A 17,971-nucleotide genomic window follows, 5' to 3' on the forward strand; every position below is an offset into this window, starting at 1 on the left:
CCCCCCCCCCCCCCCCGGCGCGTCCCGATATTTGACCTCTGTCATCTGGCCACCCCAAGCGGAACTCCCTGGCTGCCCCTATGCGTAGGAGCCGGAGGGGGGGACATGCCGCTGCTTCCAGGGGCCGCGCAGACAAGCCCCAGACCCCGCTCCCCAGAGAGAGCTTGAGGGCCAGATTAAAACAGCTGGCAGGACGGATGCGGCCCAGAGGATGCAGTTTGCCCACCCCTGTTGTAGAGTCTCCCTAATCTTTCAAGCATGTAGGAAAAAATGCATTTGACATTTTTTCTTGCTGTTTATAAGCTTTTGCTAAAACATGCCCAAACACTAGAGACTTGTTTTGAATAGCTAGAAATAATTGGAAGGTTTTCAGCTCCTAGATAGATTCAAATCCTGGCAGAAGGCAGAAGTTTAAGTTGATTTCCCAAATGCATGTAGCTCATCAAGCTTGCATTACTGTCTTTGGTGGTGGTGTTTGTTTTGTTTGGTGATGGTGGTGGTGGCTGTTTCCAACTTAACAAGAGATTGTCTATGGAAGAGACATTGTACAGGACAGATTTTTTTTTTTTTTTTTAAAAGAATACAGATCTGAGAAAAATCAAAAATGGTCTTTGGGATAGCAGTAAAAACAAAAGTTCTGTTCAGCAGTTTGACTGAGGCAAAGTTCTCATTAATTTCAAAGGCAGCTCTTCCTGGGTAAGGAATAATATTATGCCTGTGAACAAGTGGCAGGATCAGGGCCTAAGCAAAGAGTGCTGAATAAATGAGAGCCCAGAGCCCCAACATTATTAAATAGGAATGAAATCTTCTGCATTCATTTTTAATTTATAGGAAGTGTATGAAGGGTATAATTATAACACCTCCTGCAGTCTTCACTGAGACACAATTCTCCACCAACTTCAATGAGAGTTTTGCCTGAGTGGGGACTATGTAAAAAAAAAAATGTAATACGGCCTTCAGGACCTATTGCTATTACTGTTAGAGAGCATCTAATCTGTCAATTTATAGTCAGAGATTAAAAAAAAAAACAGAACGTAAAATGAAGAATGTGACTTGTGGTGTTCTTGCCAGACAATAATTATTGTCCTGACCCTTTAAAATTTCACTGAAAAACATTGGGAGATATTTTCCAAGACACTCCCTTCCAAAGGGGAATTTTAAAAAGGTTTGAGTTCAGCGGGCTCCTGGTGCCTAAAGTTAAATATGTGCTTATGTCGCTTGGTGAACTGAAGCCCAATGGCTGTGATTTTCATGGCTGAATCATTTTATACCATTAAGCAGTATATGCATTCAGCAGAATACCAAGCCTGTCATTCCATTGGATCCAATAATAGTTTGGTCATTCAAGAACATATGTGATCTAACTCCTCCTGATGTGTACGTTATCCTTTGCTTCAGGAACAGTTTTGCTGCTATAGGTCTTGTAATGTGTGGATGTTCTTCTAGGAAAATGACTTCAAACACCATGCACATGACCAGATACATTTAGTCACCATTAGCCCATTTTCTATAGTCTATTCTTTTAAAGTAAGTCATGGATAATCATTTATATACTGCCAATCTCGATGAAAATAAATTTGGTGCTATTAATTTAATCCTATGAAAATTTAAAGTATGAGTTTGCTATCCACTGCTGCTTTTTTTAATTGCCTTTGTTAATTTTCCTGAACAAGAAGAAAACAAAAAGCCCCACAGAACCAAATTACCTTTGTAAAATTATATTTTGAATTCAGAGAGACTTTTTTTTTAATCTCATAAAACTTCGGAGAGTCAGCTTAAAAGATTATTATTAATTTTTTCAAAAGCTGTGTTTGTTAAAATGATTGACAAGTAATTGAAGTTAGTACTGTATGGGAATTATAATGTGTAGAGTTTTCAAGAAAATGTCTCTGCAGTATAACCTGATTGAACACCCTGACTCAATTTAAGAATGAAGCAGCTGTTCTGTATGGTAGTGTGCAGACTCATGCCTTGACAGGAGATGCCACAAAGGACAGACTATTCAGTGAATCCAGGAAATGTAGCTGAGTAAAAATAAGGCAGTAGAAGATGTATGAACACAGAGCCTCTTCCCCATGGGACTAGAGCCACATACTGCTTTCCAAAATCTGGAACTTGAGGGCAATAAAGTACAAGAAAATATGGAACTAAGGGCACCAAGACCCTGATCCAGCAAAGTATGTAAACATATCCATAACTTTAACCACATGAGTAGTCCCAAGGAAGTCAATAGAATGACTCACCTGATTAAAGTAACTTGCTGGATTAGGGTCCAAACCTGTAGTGGGAAAAAAAGCAATGCTCCTTTGCATTCTCCTTACAGATCTGTGAAACTACAGCAGCTCCTCCACAGGGTGGAATTCTGTAGCTCTGGGGATTGCTGCCTGGCAAGAGAAGGGAAGGAACAGTGGCTATTACATGGGATAGCAGGTGCTGTTCCTAGGAGTGGGTGGAATAATTTTTTTCCTCTCATCTCTCCTCCTATAAACAGGAAAATGTGTGGCAATACTGGCAAACAAAAATAATCTCCACAGTAGAATCTAACAATATAGGTAGAAGGATTGTGGTCAAGAAGAATGGAAAACATAGCAAACTACTGAAGTTAAATGTTAATGTCCCAAATGAGAAAGCTGAGATCTCAAAACAGTCTTCACAGAGAAGGCTCCCCCTATTTTTTCTGTATAGTGGAGACTTTAATCAAGTTCAGAACAAATTTAAGATGGGAGACCAATTTTAATCAATATGGCACCTTCCTCCAATACATCATTTAATGTAATTCAGAGCTATGTCCAACTGATAAAAGAACTCCCAGAAGAGACTTTCAAAACTGTTCAGTAGACCTCAAGAAGCATGCAAGAATAGACTATTTCCTGATTCCTAAAATTCGAAAGCTGGAAAATTGTTATGTTTGGAATTATCAGATCATAAATTTTTACTATTCGATATGACAACCATATTGAGAAATAAATAGGATGAGACAGACTAGAAACATAAATCCGTTGTTCAAGAAGTTGTGTTTAATGAATAAACTTATTTTGGTGGGGTAATGGAAATCATTTTAGAGCCATGGACTTCTTACAGAACACGTTGAAAGTGTGTGAGACACACTAAATTCTTGCAGAATGAATCATGAGATTAGTGAGGAAGAACTTTAGAATGGAAAGTACCTACAGAGAATGAAAAAAGTGTATAAGCAGTTTATAATTTTCTCAGGTTTACTGTTAGCTATTATTTACCAATAATTTCTGGTAATAATTCTTGGTGTATGGGTAAAAATCATCTGGCCCTTGATTTACAAAAATAGTATCTGTAATTACCTCTCATATAAACAGCAATGAGTAAATGTTATGAGTCTATTCATGACTTAACTTCAGTTTGTAATTGCATTTTCAATGAAATCTCTGCATAAAGTATTTCATTTCTAGAAGTAAGGACAAATTAAGCTTAAATCTCTTGAAAACAAGAGGTAATAGTCAAAAAGACTCCAGATCCAAACATGCATAGAAACTACTTATTTTAAGACTTGCAGGACCAGCCTCTCAATTGCAGAATGACTAGAGTTGTGTACTCCTGACTTAGGTCTCCTTGATTCAAAGCCATACATGTGGGTAGATCCATTCACCCACACATGCAGGACCTAAGAATCAGAGGCTTAGAAAGACATTTGCCATTTTCATATATAGGATGAGATGAGGAATAGTGTCAACATTCATTGTCTTGTACAGGGAATTTCCTTGTATGTCTCTTTTGATATAGCATATTTAATATACAATATTTAATTAGAGTTTTATTCTGACAGTAAACCTAGTTTCCATTTACTTAAATTTATCAGTGAGACCTTCCTAGGTTGCAGTTACATAGAATCAATAAAGGACCATAGGGACTTTGATACTGTCACATGGTGAACTGGGCCTATAAGGTACAGCTACACAGCAATGGAAGGGCCGCAGCTGGCCCAGGCTTTTGGTGGGTTGGCTGCAGGGTTAAAAATTGCACTCTAGGCTGGAGCCCAGGCGCTGAGACCCCATGAGGGCTCAATATACTAATCCAGAAGGGAATGGTATGAGTCGACTTTCCATGGAGGGAACCCTGGCCCATCAAGTACAAAGGCAAAAAAGAAGAAAAATGCATCTTGCTGCGTAGTCCTATCTCTTCCCAAAGTGTGTCATTTGCTCATCTTAGAGCATTTCCTGGCATCATATTACTTAAAACTAGACCTTGTTTACTGAAAATTAATTAAAAAAAACGCCCTCCTTAGGTTTCAGTGAAAATAGTGGATTTTAAACTCCATGTAAAAACTGCTTTATCTATCCTGTACATCTACACCACTGTCAGTAGCTTCCCATAGGTTGATATATAAATACGCCTTATTTTAAAAAAGACAAACTAGTTATTCTTAACAAGGGTAGAAGAAGCAGCAGTGTTTAAACTGCAGCAGGGAAACATGAACCTGTAAGATGGAAGAAGAAAAACATAAATTCTTGTATATACTTTCAGAATTTGTAAGATGGGTAGAGACCACAAGGAGGAGTATGGTATGAAGCTCTAGATGGGTACTGTAGCTAGAGCAGTAAAAATTAATTTGTCAAAGGAACCAGCTGAAAAGGGCATATGTGAAATATACCTTATCTTAATTTAAGGAATGTTTAACATAATGGCATCAGTCCTACCATGATGCAAGGGTTTAATGTATCTTAAGACTTTTAGAGCACTCTATATTGCAAAGTCCTGAATGATTTTAGACTAGATTTTGAAAATGATGGAGTTACTCATTGACTAGGATCCTATTCATTGAGAGTAAGGATGGTGGAATATGTCCATCTAGGAATAATCCCAATCTAGATTTTAAATTATAAAATTTTATCATTTATTTTATTTATTTTTATTATACTTTAATAGTTCTAGAACATACTCCTACCCAGGGATTTCTGTATAATAATATACAATTTAAAAACACGGGAAGGAAAATGTTTTGTTCATTTTGTAAAGTCCAGATCATTCCCTCAAAGGGTGACCAGATGTCTCGATTTTATAGGGACAGTCCCGATATTTGGGGCTTTGCCTTACATAGGCGCCTATTTACCCCCCGTCCCGATTTTTCACACTTGCTCTCTGGTCACCCTATTCCCTCACATGCAGAAACCTCCAAGAAATATCCATGAGAATCTCCTCATGGGTATTCCCCCTCTCCCCCCACACACACATTATACTAGTAGGGGACAGAGTCCAATTATTGGGGCCTACCCCTAGTCCTGAGGAAGAAAACTGTGTAATGCCAGGGCCATCCACATGGAGGGACTGTGCCTCTGTGCCTGCTCTGGTCTCAGGTAATTCCCTCCTGTCTCCCCGGCAGTGTGGTTCCTGTGGAGTTGTGCTGCCAGAGCAACCTGGGCTCTAGCTGCCATTGTGACAGCTCCACAAAAAAATTCAGCTTGGGCTGTATTATCTTTTCTGATTTAGTCTCCCCTATGATCCTATGATTCTTCCCATGCTACCCCTGACCTTCTACTCTTCCCTATGAGCTATCCTGTATATCCAAGAAACATGGATTATTATTGTAATGAATACTTAAAAAGAGGTAATATCCAAACTATGAATTACCTCGGAGAGATGCAGATTGAAGTTTAATTAATAATGTTAGGTTTACTTGGCCAAGCAAGCATTAGTGGGTCTCCTGAGCTCAGCAGGTAAACAAGCCAATCTGGATTCCTTAGTGGAAAATAAATATTTTCTCTCCTTGGTAGCTGTGGAACAGTGTAATAAATATTTATGTGGCCTTCTCTTCATCCTTTGCCTCTAATTATTGTAGGTAAATGTAGTAAAATAGCTTGGAAAAATGGTCCTCAGGAGTATCACTTGGCTACAAATCATGTTGATTTGGTAAATGGCAGGGAGAGGAGTGGGGTTTCCTGAAATGAATAATTCTGCCTACCTGAAAGTCTCTTGTTACATTCCTATCTCAAACAAACCATACAGTAACACTTCTAGTAACTGAGAGGAATAGAAGGAGAGGGAAATGAGGGCTGAAAAAATGTGACAATACAGTACAGACCTAGAGAAAATTATTTGCTTCCATGGATGCAAATAAGCCATCAACAAGGGCTTAGGGACAGATTTTCAAAGGTGCCTAACATTGCAGACAGGTACCAGTGGGAAGTGAGCCAGTGAGGGAGGTAGTTAGGTGCCTCACCCGCATAGGCACTTTTTTGAAAATCCCACGAAGTGCCTGTCTGTATGTTTAGGCACTTAATATCCTTTGAAACTCTGGACCTTAGTTACTGCAGATAGATAGCCAGGACATGCAAAATGTGTGTCGATCTGTGGACAAACAGTCTCAATTACATTTGTCAGGGCCAGGTTGTGACTGGGAACACCACTTCCACAAATGCCCAAGGTGCAGGGTGATACCACCCCAGACCTTACTCAAGGTCATTACTTATCAGAACAGCCTATCCATAAAATGCTAAAATGAGGAGCATGAATCTACTTGTACTTGATAGGGAAGCAGTGAACAGCTATAGTAACAGTCTGATTACATTATCTGGCTTTTATCTGATGCATTAAAAAAAAAACCTGTGAGCAGGAGAAAATGAACTTAATTTTAACACTGTACCTGTTTATAAAACCCTGCTGCCATGGAAACTTGATGCCGCTGCTCTTCTTTGCATCAATCTCACACCTCAATCTCTGTAACAACCTTCAGATGAGATTGTTTGTTTGTTTTTTTTTCCCATCCAGTCTATGGTCAGCTCTCAGATTTTAACTGCTTATTGCTCTTAGAGGACTTTATGCCTGCAACAACTTCTGTACTTGATTATTGGCTTTTAATTTTCCATTCTGATGCTCCTAACATTAGAATTAAGATTTTTGTAAAAAAGGTTAACATCCGAGAAGAGCAAAACCCTGTTTTATTCCACACAAAATAGCTTCTGTGAAGAATCCCAGTGGAAGAAGTTTGTTCTGCTGGAACATAAAGCAGGGATCCTCATTTCCAAATGTAGTGCCACTGCTACTTGAACTACAAGAATAGCCATTAGTTGAGGGCATGTAGTCATAAACTTAATCCAGAGCAAGTGAAGATATACTGCTGGATTGGGAAAGGCAACCAGAAAAGATGGCAAGAGTGACATCTGCTCTTCAGGTTGAAGAAATGCACCCACTATTTGTGATAGTTTCACAGTCTTGGACAGGGCCGGCTCCAGGCACCAGCTTAACAAGCAGGTGCTTGGGGTGGCCAATGGAGAGGGGAGGCACCTGCGGCAATTAGGGGGCAGCAGGTCCCTCGCTCTCTCTAGGAGCGAAGGACCTGCCGCTGAACTGCTGCCGCCGATCGCGGCTTTTTTTTTTTTTTCCAATCACATCCAGCAAGAAGAATCAACTGGCTCTTTCTGTTATAGCACTTATTCCTATTAACCATGCCTTCGATACCTGAAGGCTAGACTGTTGTAACATGCTCAGTGTGGGGAGGCATAGTAGGACCACTCAGAAGCTTAAGTTAATGCAAAATGCTGTTATCCACTTGTTGAGAACAATGAGTGTATAACCACCAATACTTCAGGAAATGTACTGGTGTCCAATAGGTAGATTTCAAGTGGCTGGCAATAACCTAAACAGAATGGAATTGGATTGTGTGACCTGAAGATCCACCTCTCTCCCCAGGCTGTGCTGACACAGTTGAGAACAATAGAGGCACTCAAGTTGGAACCCCCAGTTATAAATCGGAGGGAGTGACTGGATAGGGCTCTTTTCTATGAGGGTCAATGTATCTAGAATGCAGTTCCCTCTTTGGTCCACCAGACCTGGATTTGCTAACTTTTTGGGCAGTCTGCAAGGCTTCTGGGTTTTTGGGGGAAATCCTGTAAGCTGAAAATTAATAAATGGAGTTGTGGTGATCTGAAGTATTCTAACAATGCATGATAGCTTTTCCTAATGGCTTGTGTTTTTAAAAAAGAAAAATTAAGGAAGTGCTTCCAGTGCTAGATAGGTGCCAAGAAAAATTGCTTTTGGATTAACCTTGCATATACTGTGTGTCATCACAACTCTTCTGTAAAGATAGGGCATGCTATAGATCAGAGATAGTCTTAGAGTGACAAACATCAGTGGGTTGGCACAGGAGATGGAAGAAAACTGGGAGATGAAGAGAGTCCTTACCCAAACCTCTGAATCTTTAGAAGTGATATGGGATTACTCTTGTTTTACTGAAAATCAGTTTTCCCATCCCTGCTTATGAAAAAATAGAGATGTCCCTGTTTCTGAAATCCAGCATGCTCCATCCAGGGCCAGTTCAAATACACCTTGTGTCCTATGTGAAGCCATTCATTTGGAGTCTCTAGCTATGAGGTCCAAGATTCTGTAAGTGATCTTCTTCCCAGCACCTATGATGCAAGCTGGAAAGGTACATTCAGTCCCCTGGCGGGGAATGGGTCTTGAATCCAGATTTTGTGTGTGTGTGTGTGTGTGGAGGGAGCTGGGGTGGGGGGAAGGAAGCAATGGGGATTTCCTTTTAAACAAGAAGAAAGAAGAATGCAATTTGCTTAAAGATCATGATCCCCTGTAAGTGGGATTCTCCACAGGTGGCTCAAGTAGTTGTCAGCATGAAGCATCTCCTATTCCATACCACGCACCACCGGAACATGAGCAGTAAACACCATGCTAGTGTTAGCAAAACTCAGCCAAAAAGCTTGAAAGCAGCACTAAAGAGACAGTATTTAGAGACCGGGACATTAGTTCATATTCAGGTATGTGGAAGAACCCTGAAGACAACATAGCCACTCCAGCAGCAGTCAGAACAGTAGCATTTTTAAAACATTAGCCAAACACGAGTATGTAATTAGTTGTAGATAAACGTGGGAACAGCAATCACAGCTATCTCCAGAAGAAAATAAGAAGCAACTGAGACACTGGAGGTAACTGTTATTAAAGTGAACAAGCTTAAATTTCAAGACAGATTATCAGCAGAAAGCTGAGCTAGTCAAAAAGTAACATTTTAAACTGAAGTGCTTTAAAAAATAAAGTTATTTTGGAAGCTCATCCTGAAACCAACCCTTTACCTTCAAACTGAACCTAAATGGTTCAGCACCAGTAGGGGGTGGAAAAATAATTAGCAAGGTAACTGGGGCGCAGGTAAAATATCATGTGATCATTTGAGAGTGATAGCCTACCCATACTCTTGTCTCTTCTACTTTGTCATTTATTAGAATTTCAGAGCCCCAATTCACAAGAGCAGAATTCAACACAACGCTATCTTATCTATTGCAAGATTTCATATCACCATAGTATCTGAGCACCTTTTGCATACATAGATTGGCAATAGTGAAGTCCCTAGCAGACTTCATGGAGTCTTGGCTCTTCTCCTTTTTGGAGTATAGATACTCTACTTGGATGTAATGACTTGCATCACCAATAGCTGAGAGAGAGGCATTTTGAAATACAGTGCTATGCATTCATTTACTGTAAGAAATGCACAATAGAGTGGGTTATTTCATAAAAATCTGGTGCACAACTATTTTTTTTTTCTTGACAGACAGGAACAATGAGGTATTCCTATTTCAGTACAGATAATGAACATGGCTGTGATTGTCTCTACTGTAAAAAATTAAAAATCTCATCTTATGATATTAGCTTCCTCCTGCAAGACTCTCCTTACTGCTCCCTGCCCCCCAGAACAACCTTTTTGCTGCTGCCTGTCCCCATCTCCCCAGCATAGTAGCCATAACCTTATCAAATGATTCTGTAACCAATTAACTTTAGGCCATAATGCTCCACCATATAAATCAAGGCTTTGCTGTGTGCTCTTGGTCTAGTGTGCTGCATTGTACAACAAGCATTAACTTTTTTGTTGTGCTAATTTTATCTGGCATGGCTCTAAACTTATTTAATTCACTACTAAGAGACAGACAGTACTAGTTTTGCAACACAAAAAGGCTGAAATGAGCCAAAGAAGCAGCTGGTAGAAGATTACTTAGCAGGCTACTCAACTATACTGACCACTGAAATAGTAAACATTATTTAGAAAGTCTGTTTTCCTAGAATTTTAGAACCACTGTCTTTATTTTTTCTATTTTAATAGAGGAATACTAGCCTTCTCTGACATGAATTTGTGACTTGAAGCAATGGGTAGTAGTATACAATATCTCTTGCTGTTCTTCAATCTTGGGTTTGCTAAATTCATAGACATTAGAGATGGAAAAGACCTTCCAGTGTTAAACCATCTACTCTATCTGCTCATCAATACAGGACTTGCTAGCTAAATGCACTGTCTTTATCCATTCATTTTTGATAGTCTCAAGCTGTAGGCACAGAGGGACCTTCTGGGTCATCAAGTCCAGTTCCTAGCTATTGCAGGCAACTCTAGCATATAAGCCCTTTCATAAATTTATAAAGCCACTATCACTACCAAGCCTGTTGGAAGCTGTTCGAGAACTTTATTCATCTGATAGCTAGAAACCTTTTTCTCATTTCCAATTCATGGCCAATTTATACCCACTTGTACTTGTGTCAACATTGTCCTTTATCTTACAGAACTTATTTCCCTGCTATTTGCCCCTTGATGTATTTATAAAGAGAAATCATATTCCTTTTGAGCATTCATTATCCTGCTATCCGCGGATGAAGATTCCGCAGTCTAACAGTGTTCAGGAATTTTTCATGGCATTCAACCTAGATTTCCTATTTCTTCATTTCATGTCACTTCTAATACTAATGCCTTGGTTCTTGTCACTCCTCTTGGTGTTCACATAGATAGTTACTTTGTCCCCACCCTGCCTTTGTCATTTAACCAAGCTATCCAGAGTTTGTTTTACTATTTCCTGCAGCCCAATAATCATCTTGCTCAATTAGCAGCTCATTTAAATAGGGATTAAAAATTGTTCCTGCCTATATCTTTCTGGCATTGAGCAGCGCTCAACTGAATGTAGTATTTCATGGGCAGGCTCACTAGAACCATCTAAAGGAGGATTGTTGGCTCCCTGCTCCTGTTACAATATCTCTGCATGAGCTGCCCAAATTAGCATTGATCCTTTTTTGCTGACACATCACATTTGTAAATTGAGATTTAATTTGCTGCCAGTTATTACCTCCTAGTCCCTTAACATTACTGCTTTCTAGGTTACTTCCTCCTCTTTCCAGGTTCTAACTCCAGTTTATTTTCTGCCTCCTATTTCCAGTCTCTCTAGGTCACTATATCGTTTCTCTCTGCCCATTAGTGTCCTTAATGCTATCCAGGTTAGTATCACTGTAAATCTTATTAACATCCTAGGTTTAGTTACACATCACATGGTTAATGAACATGTTGAATAAAATACTTGATCCCTGTGACTGTCCCACATGTTAAAGTTTATTTGTTTTGAACTGTCCTTCTGCCAGTTTTTAATCTGCTTGATAAAGTTCATATCCAAGTCAATCTGAACTAATTTTCAGGGTAAGATTTCATGACATGCTGGCCCAATTATCTATTCCATCTGAGCTCTGCTCAGTGCAAGAATAGAGAGAGGGGGCAAAGGTGGCTTGAAGCTATTTGTGTGCTACTTGTATGCTCAGCACTGCTGGGACCTGTCCAGGTCCCATCTGAATTAAAGTGATTTCAGGGCTGCTTTATTGACTGCCCTGTTCCAACAGCCCTGTAGGGTCTAGCCACACCCCCTTGCTTCAGCAACATGTTTTCTAAGCCACTGGTTGCAAAGGGTAGGGCAGCATAGAACCATTCCCTCTGCTCCTTGCTACTCCAAAAAGCCCTTTTATGCTGGCTGTGTTCCTCAGGTCACATCTGACTCCTTTGCAGCATCTTCACACCATTAGAGCAGAGTAAATAGGCTGGGCCACAACTGAGAATTGCTCCTACTGTACCAAATACTTTACTAAAATCTAGATGGATTATATCTACTTTGCCATTTGTCTGCTTTTTTGTAATTCTGTCAGACAACGCAATCAAGTGTCTTACAAGATTTGTTCTTTAGAAGTTTGTCTCTAGTTCCATCATCCCCAAGTTTTTTTTTCACTTCTCCTCTCAATATTCATTCCATTATTTTACTAGAGAATAAAGCTGGATTTACCAAGCAAGGATCTCACTTCTTTCCTTTTTTAGAAATTGGTACCTTATTTGCTTTTTTGCTCCCAATTGTGTGATACTTTCACAGTTTTCCATAACTTTTCAAAAGTAACTGTTAGTGTTTTCATAAGTCTTGTGGCACCTTATAGACTAACAGACGTATTGGAGCATAAGCTTTCATGGGTGAATACCCAGTTCGTCAGATGCATGGAGTGGAAATTTCCACTCCATGCATCTGACGAACTGGGTATTCACCCATGAAAGCTTATGCTCCAATACGTCTGTTAGTCTATAAGGTGCCACAGGACTCTTTGTTGCTTTTTACAGATCCAGACTAACACGGCTACCCCTCTGATTCATAAGTCTTGCTAGCCAATTTTTTTATATGCTAAGGTGTCTCCTGTCAGGCTCTGGTGTCTTGTATATATTGAAGTTTTGCAAGTATCTACTTTCCTGCTTTTAGTAATATCTATTTTTTTAGTCTTCATATTTCATCATATCAATTCTTTTAAAATGTTTCTTGTTAAAGGATTTTGAAAAGGAGTTTCTACTCTAAAATCCCTGTCATCCTCCTTTATTAATGGAGCAACTTTCTTTCTTATACTCTTTCCCTGACACTTTTGTAAAACTTTTTATACTCTGTAATCTGTTCTCTTAATTTTCGTTATCTTTTCTTTTACCCCTTCAAAGCCTGATTGACACAATGCATTGTTGTTTAGTTGTTTCCCTTCTTTTCCATTACCAGTAAGTTATTTTCTGTCCTCAGATCTCTGATCAGTCCTTGTGAAGTGACATATGCTGCTTATAGATTGCTGCTTTCTTTTTTAGAGGAAAATTTGTAGGCTTTTGCATGTACTTTATGGTTTTCTCTGTTTTCATTCATCATCTCGATTATTTATTCCTCCCATCACATCTTGTTTAGTAGATTTCTCCTTTCCCCAAACTATGCTTTCCTGAAATATAATATCTTTCACCTATCTGCTGTGTTTTAGTGAGACAATTCATTAACTGTTAATAGATTGACAAACTAATAATTATGGGTTTGGCACTGTAAAAGACATTTATTTAAAAAAGTAAACAAGTTGGCACATCATTCATGCAAAACTCTCCTGATCTTTGCTCAGAAAAATAAATACACATCTACCCCGATATAACACGAATTCGGATATAACACAGTAAAGCAGTGCTCCAGGGGGGCGGGACTGCGTGACTCCGGTGGATCAATGCAAATTCAATATAACGTGGTTTCACCTATAATGTGGTAAGACTTTTTTTTCACTCCTGAGGACCGCGTTATAGCAGGGTAGAGGTGTATTGTATATCTGCCACATGGACTACCTTGGTTCCTTGGGTGTATGTTTTGTGGTCAAAATGCAGAAAGGCAACTAGTGGGATTTTCAACAGTGCCTATGTCTCTTATTGGAATTAGGTGTCTAAGTGCTTTTGACAATTCTGGTAGGCATCTATCTGCATCTCTAGGTGCCTGAATACCTTGAAAATCTGCCACTAGACACCTAAACTCTGCCAGGTTAAATTCCATTTTTGCCTTGTTCTAGTGTTGGCTGTTTACACAACAGGCATCTTAGAGAATAAATACTGTAACCTTTGGGGTAACTGCTATGATCTGCTTCTGGAAAATGTGACTTCTTGGGATTTTGTGGGTTTTATTTAGTAGTTTATTTTTTTTCTTAAATCTTTAACCAAGTTGTGTCTACACTAATTCAAACACTGAAATCATATACCAAGTTGGATTAGTTTCAAATAGCTACTTGTGATTCACTGTTCAAAGACACATGTAGTTCCCAAATATATTTCCAGTAGGAGTATAATGGCAGCATCTAGGTGGTACAGTAGATTATTTGTAGGGTGTTTGACTTAGGTCTATAATGTCGTCCAGTTCATCTTCCTGCCAGTGCAGGATTGTTCCCTGCAGGATGTTTTCTAGAATACTATTTATTCTAGTTTACATGTCCCACACAACTAAGCTTCAGCACTGATCTCAGAAGACTATTTCACAACCTAAATACATCTTGCTCTCAGGAACTCTTTCTTGATATTTAGCTGAAAAATTCCTCTTCTTAATTTCCTCCTCCTACTGAGTATTTTCTGACACAACCAGAGCTATTCCTGATAGAAGTGTATCCATCCCAATAAATTCATTCATTCATTCTTCTAGGAAGTTGGTTTTAAATGGTGGTGGCATGCCATTATATTATGGTAAATAAAGTAGAAAGACTTTTTTATATTTTAAAAGCTAAGCTTCTCTCGGCATCTTTCATTCCCTTTCTCTCTTTAGGAAACAGACCATTGGGTTTGAGTTGCAAAATAGTTTTCTTCATTAAGGATTTTAAGAGATTTGCTGAGGAAATTGGCGAGATCATTAAAAAGCTAGAAAATTTGAGCTGATAGAAACTCATCAGTGTAGAACCATAAACAATACATATAATCTAACAAATCTGGTAGAATTCTCTGAGGAAATAATCAAGTTGAATTTCAGCAAGCAACCATACAATAGCATATCACAGGCAATTGCCCATGGATGGTGAAGAAATTGTAATGTTGAAAGGTTTTGGGTCAAAGCACAGGAAGTTAAAATGCATAAATTATGTATGTAAATGCTTTAAGCATTAGAAAATTAGCATTACTTTTCTCAGCTGTACTTTCTTTAAAAACTTGAGCAAAAAATTAAAGGGGGTCTTAAATTTGACGTTCTTTACTCATTATGCACACACCTTTGTGCCATATTTTTTTAAAATCATAGGTTTAGTATAATATCCAACCTGCCAACAGGAAAACAGCTGAACTCTCCCATGTCTGAAAATAGCTATGTTTTGTTAAACCACTCGGCAAGTATGCCAGACTGACAAATTGGGAATCAAGTTCTAGCCCTAATAATTAATATTCTGTTTTCCTGTTTAATAAAGCTTCTCCATAGAGAACAGTAACTTTTTACTCATCTTATGGAAAAAAGACTTTAACAGATCTAGGACCAAATACTGTTCCCCACTGAAATCAATAGAAAAACTCTTATCAAGTTCAAGGAGACAAATATTTGCCAGCTTGTCCCTAGCAGAATGTATTACCAAAAATGAACATTGCTAGTAGGTTCTTTACTCCCAAAATAGGTGAATTGTGACTTTGTAATGGGGTGCACTGGGCCCAGTGAGACATTATGTGGTCTAAGAACACTTTGCTGCAGGAACAGGGTGTTCTGAGTGTGGTAGTTCCCAGAGTTGCCTGAGAGTTATAGGACTTCCAATAATATATGCTGGGTAGGGGCTGGTGATGCAGGCAGCCCATCCTTCAGAGACCTGGAGGAAGTAGGAGTTGCTTGTAGTTCTTGTACTCCTAGATGGTTTCCCTTATACCAAACTCTTCACAATGATTTAGACTAGACCCAACCTGTGGATGCATGCTTTGGGTTCTTGCTGAAGTTAATTGGAGCCCCCACCCCAAATATCTGAGGACTCGATTTGTGTCAGTCACCTATATAAGGAGATTGAGTATCACTTTCCCGTTACAGCTTGAACTGTGTACAGGGGCAAAGCCACAAGTGGCCTGGGTTGGCCATCCAATTAGCACCCAGGCCATCCAGTTAGCACCCACACAACTCCGAGCTTGCGTGAATGCAGAAGCCAATGTCCAGGTGCTTGTGGATCAGGAAATCCTGGCTAAAGAGCAAGTGGCTCTTGGCCTGTCTGTGGAATGCCAAAGCCAGCTAGGAGTAGAGGGGAATGAAGCCGCTTGCCCATCCCCACTGCTGCCTTTGCCCTGTGCTGCAAACTTCTCCCACCTCCACACAACTTCGGTGAGAGCCAGGCCCTAACCCCTTGCCTCCAGCCCCAAGTTAACCTATGCCTGCCTGTGGGGCTGCAGGGATTGCTCCTCTCCACTGGCCACCCCACCCCCAGGGTTCCCTGAACTCAAATCCCTTCTCTGCGTTCAGTTACACACATTCCCAATCCTGCCCCAGCATTCATATCTAATATGCAATAATATAAAAATATGCAATATACATGGTTTGCTGTAATATCAGCACCAATCCAAATTTCCACTCCCAGCTACACCACTCAATGCCATTTTCATAGATTGTAAGGCCAGAAAAGGGACCATTGTGATCATTTAGTCTGATGATCTGTATAACACAAGCTACAGGACTTCCCTAAATTAATTCCTGCTTCAAGTCAAACATCGTATCAAATCCTGTGCATCTGAAGAATTTGTTCACAAACACTACATCTGTAAGCTTTTCATCTTCTCCAATTATAGTTTTATTCTTGGATGACACAAGAAAGCATTAACTCCTGGCATACTGGGGTGGGGACCCAAGTCCCAGTTACAATCTCATTTCCAATGAGATTTACATGAAAGTAAATTGGAAGATTAGACTTGGGCTCTGACCATCTCTTAAATTCTCAGAATGAGAAGCATTAATGCTACTTACAGCCCAAAGGGGAACTTGTTTGTTTTCATATATAATATAAAGTTGCTGCCTCTTTTAATAAAATGGTATTACACTTTTACAACTATGAAGTTTATTTCTGTCTCCAGGTTCAAAGTACACTGAGCTTTGGGGCAGGTCCTGTGCCAGAATAGGTGCTCCCAGTTTGGCTAATTAAGACAGCAGGGCTGCAGGGAGGCTATAAAGGACCAAGGAAGAGATACCTGGTGTATCAGAGCTACTGGAGTCAGGAGACTGGAGGAGGTCTCCAGGAAGCTCTCTGCAGGTGCTCCCTGGTAGGAGGAGGAATTAACAGGAAGCCAATGGAGGGCTTTGCTCGCTGACTTTCGAGAGCCAAAGCCAATGCTGAGAGGCTGAAAAGGGCTTAGAGCTAGGAAGTCAATGGAGGGACTAGCCAGCCATCCTTCCTGAGCTGAAGAACCAAAAGCCCTGGGGAAAGGCTGAAAGCAAGCAGAGCAGCAAGAGAGGTTTGCTGGCTGACTTCTTCAAGCTAGCGTACAATGAAGGCAGGAGGGAGCAGCAGAGGAAATACCTGCCTACTTGCTCTAAGCTGGAGAGCCAAAGCCAAGGGCTAGAGAGGGCTGAAGGCAGGAGTGCAACACAGGGGCTCACCTGCCATCACAGGAGGGTCCTGCAAGTGGAGTTGCCGTATGATGACATTCAGTACTTGAATTGAATACTACCACGGAATTATAAAATCAGTATGGAAATAAGACGCATGCATTGTGGAATAAAAGAAAGTTTTTTGAGAATTAGACCAGCATTCTATAAATCCCAAGTGTGTTGCTGCTGCCCAGATACACATGTATGAAAAACAAAGTTAAAAAGAATACAGTAGAACAGGGGTCGGCAACCTTTCAGACGTGGTGTGCCGAGTCTTCATTTGTTCACTTTAATTTAAGGTTTCACGTGCCAGTAATACATTTTAATGTTTTTTAGAAGGTCTCTCTCTATAAGTCTATATTATATAACTAAACTATTGTATGTAAAGTAAACAAGGTTTTCAAAATGTTGAAGACACTTAATTTAAAATTAAATTAAAATGCTGATCTTACGCTGCCAGCCTGCTCAGTTCGCTGCCAGCCTGGGGTTCTGTTCACCTAGGCCGGCAGTGAGCTGAGCAGGGCCTGCAGCCGGGACACCAGCTGGCAAGGGGCCGGCAGCTGGGACCCCAGACCTGGGGGGGTTCCAGGGGTCAGGGCAGAGGGATGGGGTGTGGGAGGGTTCAGGGGTCAGGGCAGAGGGCTGAGGGTATGGGGGGTGCAGGGCAGAAGGCTGGGTGTGGGGGAGTTCAGGGGTCAGGGCAGAGGGATGGGGTGCTCGGTTCGTGGGGGTGCTCCCAGCTCCCTGCCCTAAGCGGCTTACGACAGGGGGCTGGAAGGGATATGACCATCCCCCAAGGTCCCGTCCTTACTTCTTCTCTGCCTCCTCTACGGAGCAGCAAGCATGGTGCCACTCCTCCC

This window comes from Trachemys scripta, chromosome 7 (assembly GCF_013100865.1).
Source record: "Trachemys scripta elegans isolate TJP31775 chromosome 7, CAS_Tse_1.0, whole genome shotgun sequence".
Lineage (NCBI taxonomy): Eukaryota > Metazoa > Chordata > Testudines > Emydidae > Trachemys > Trachemys scripta.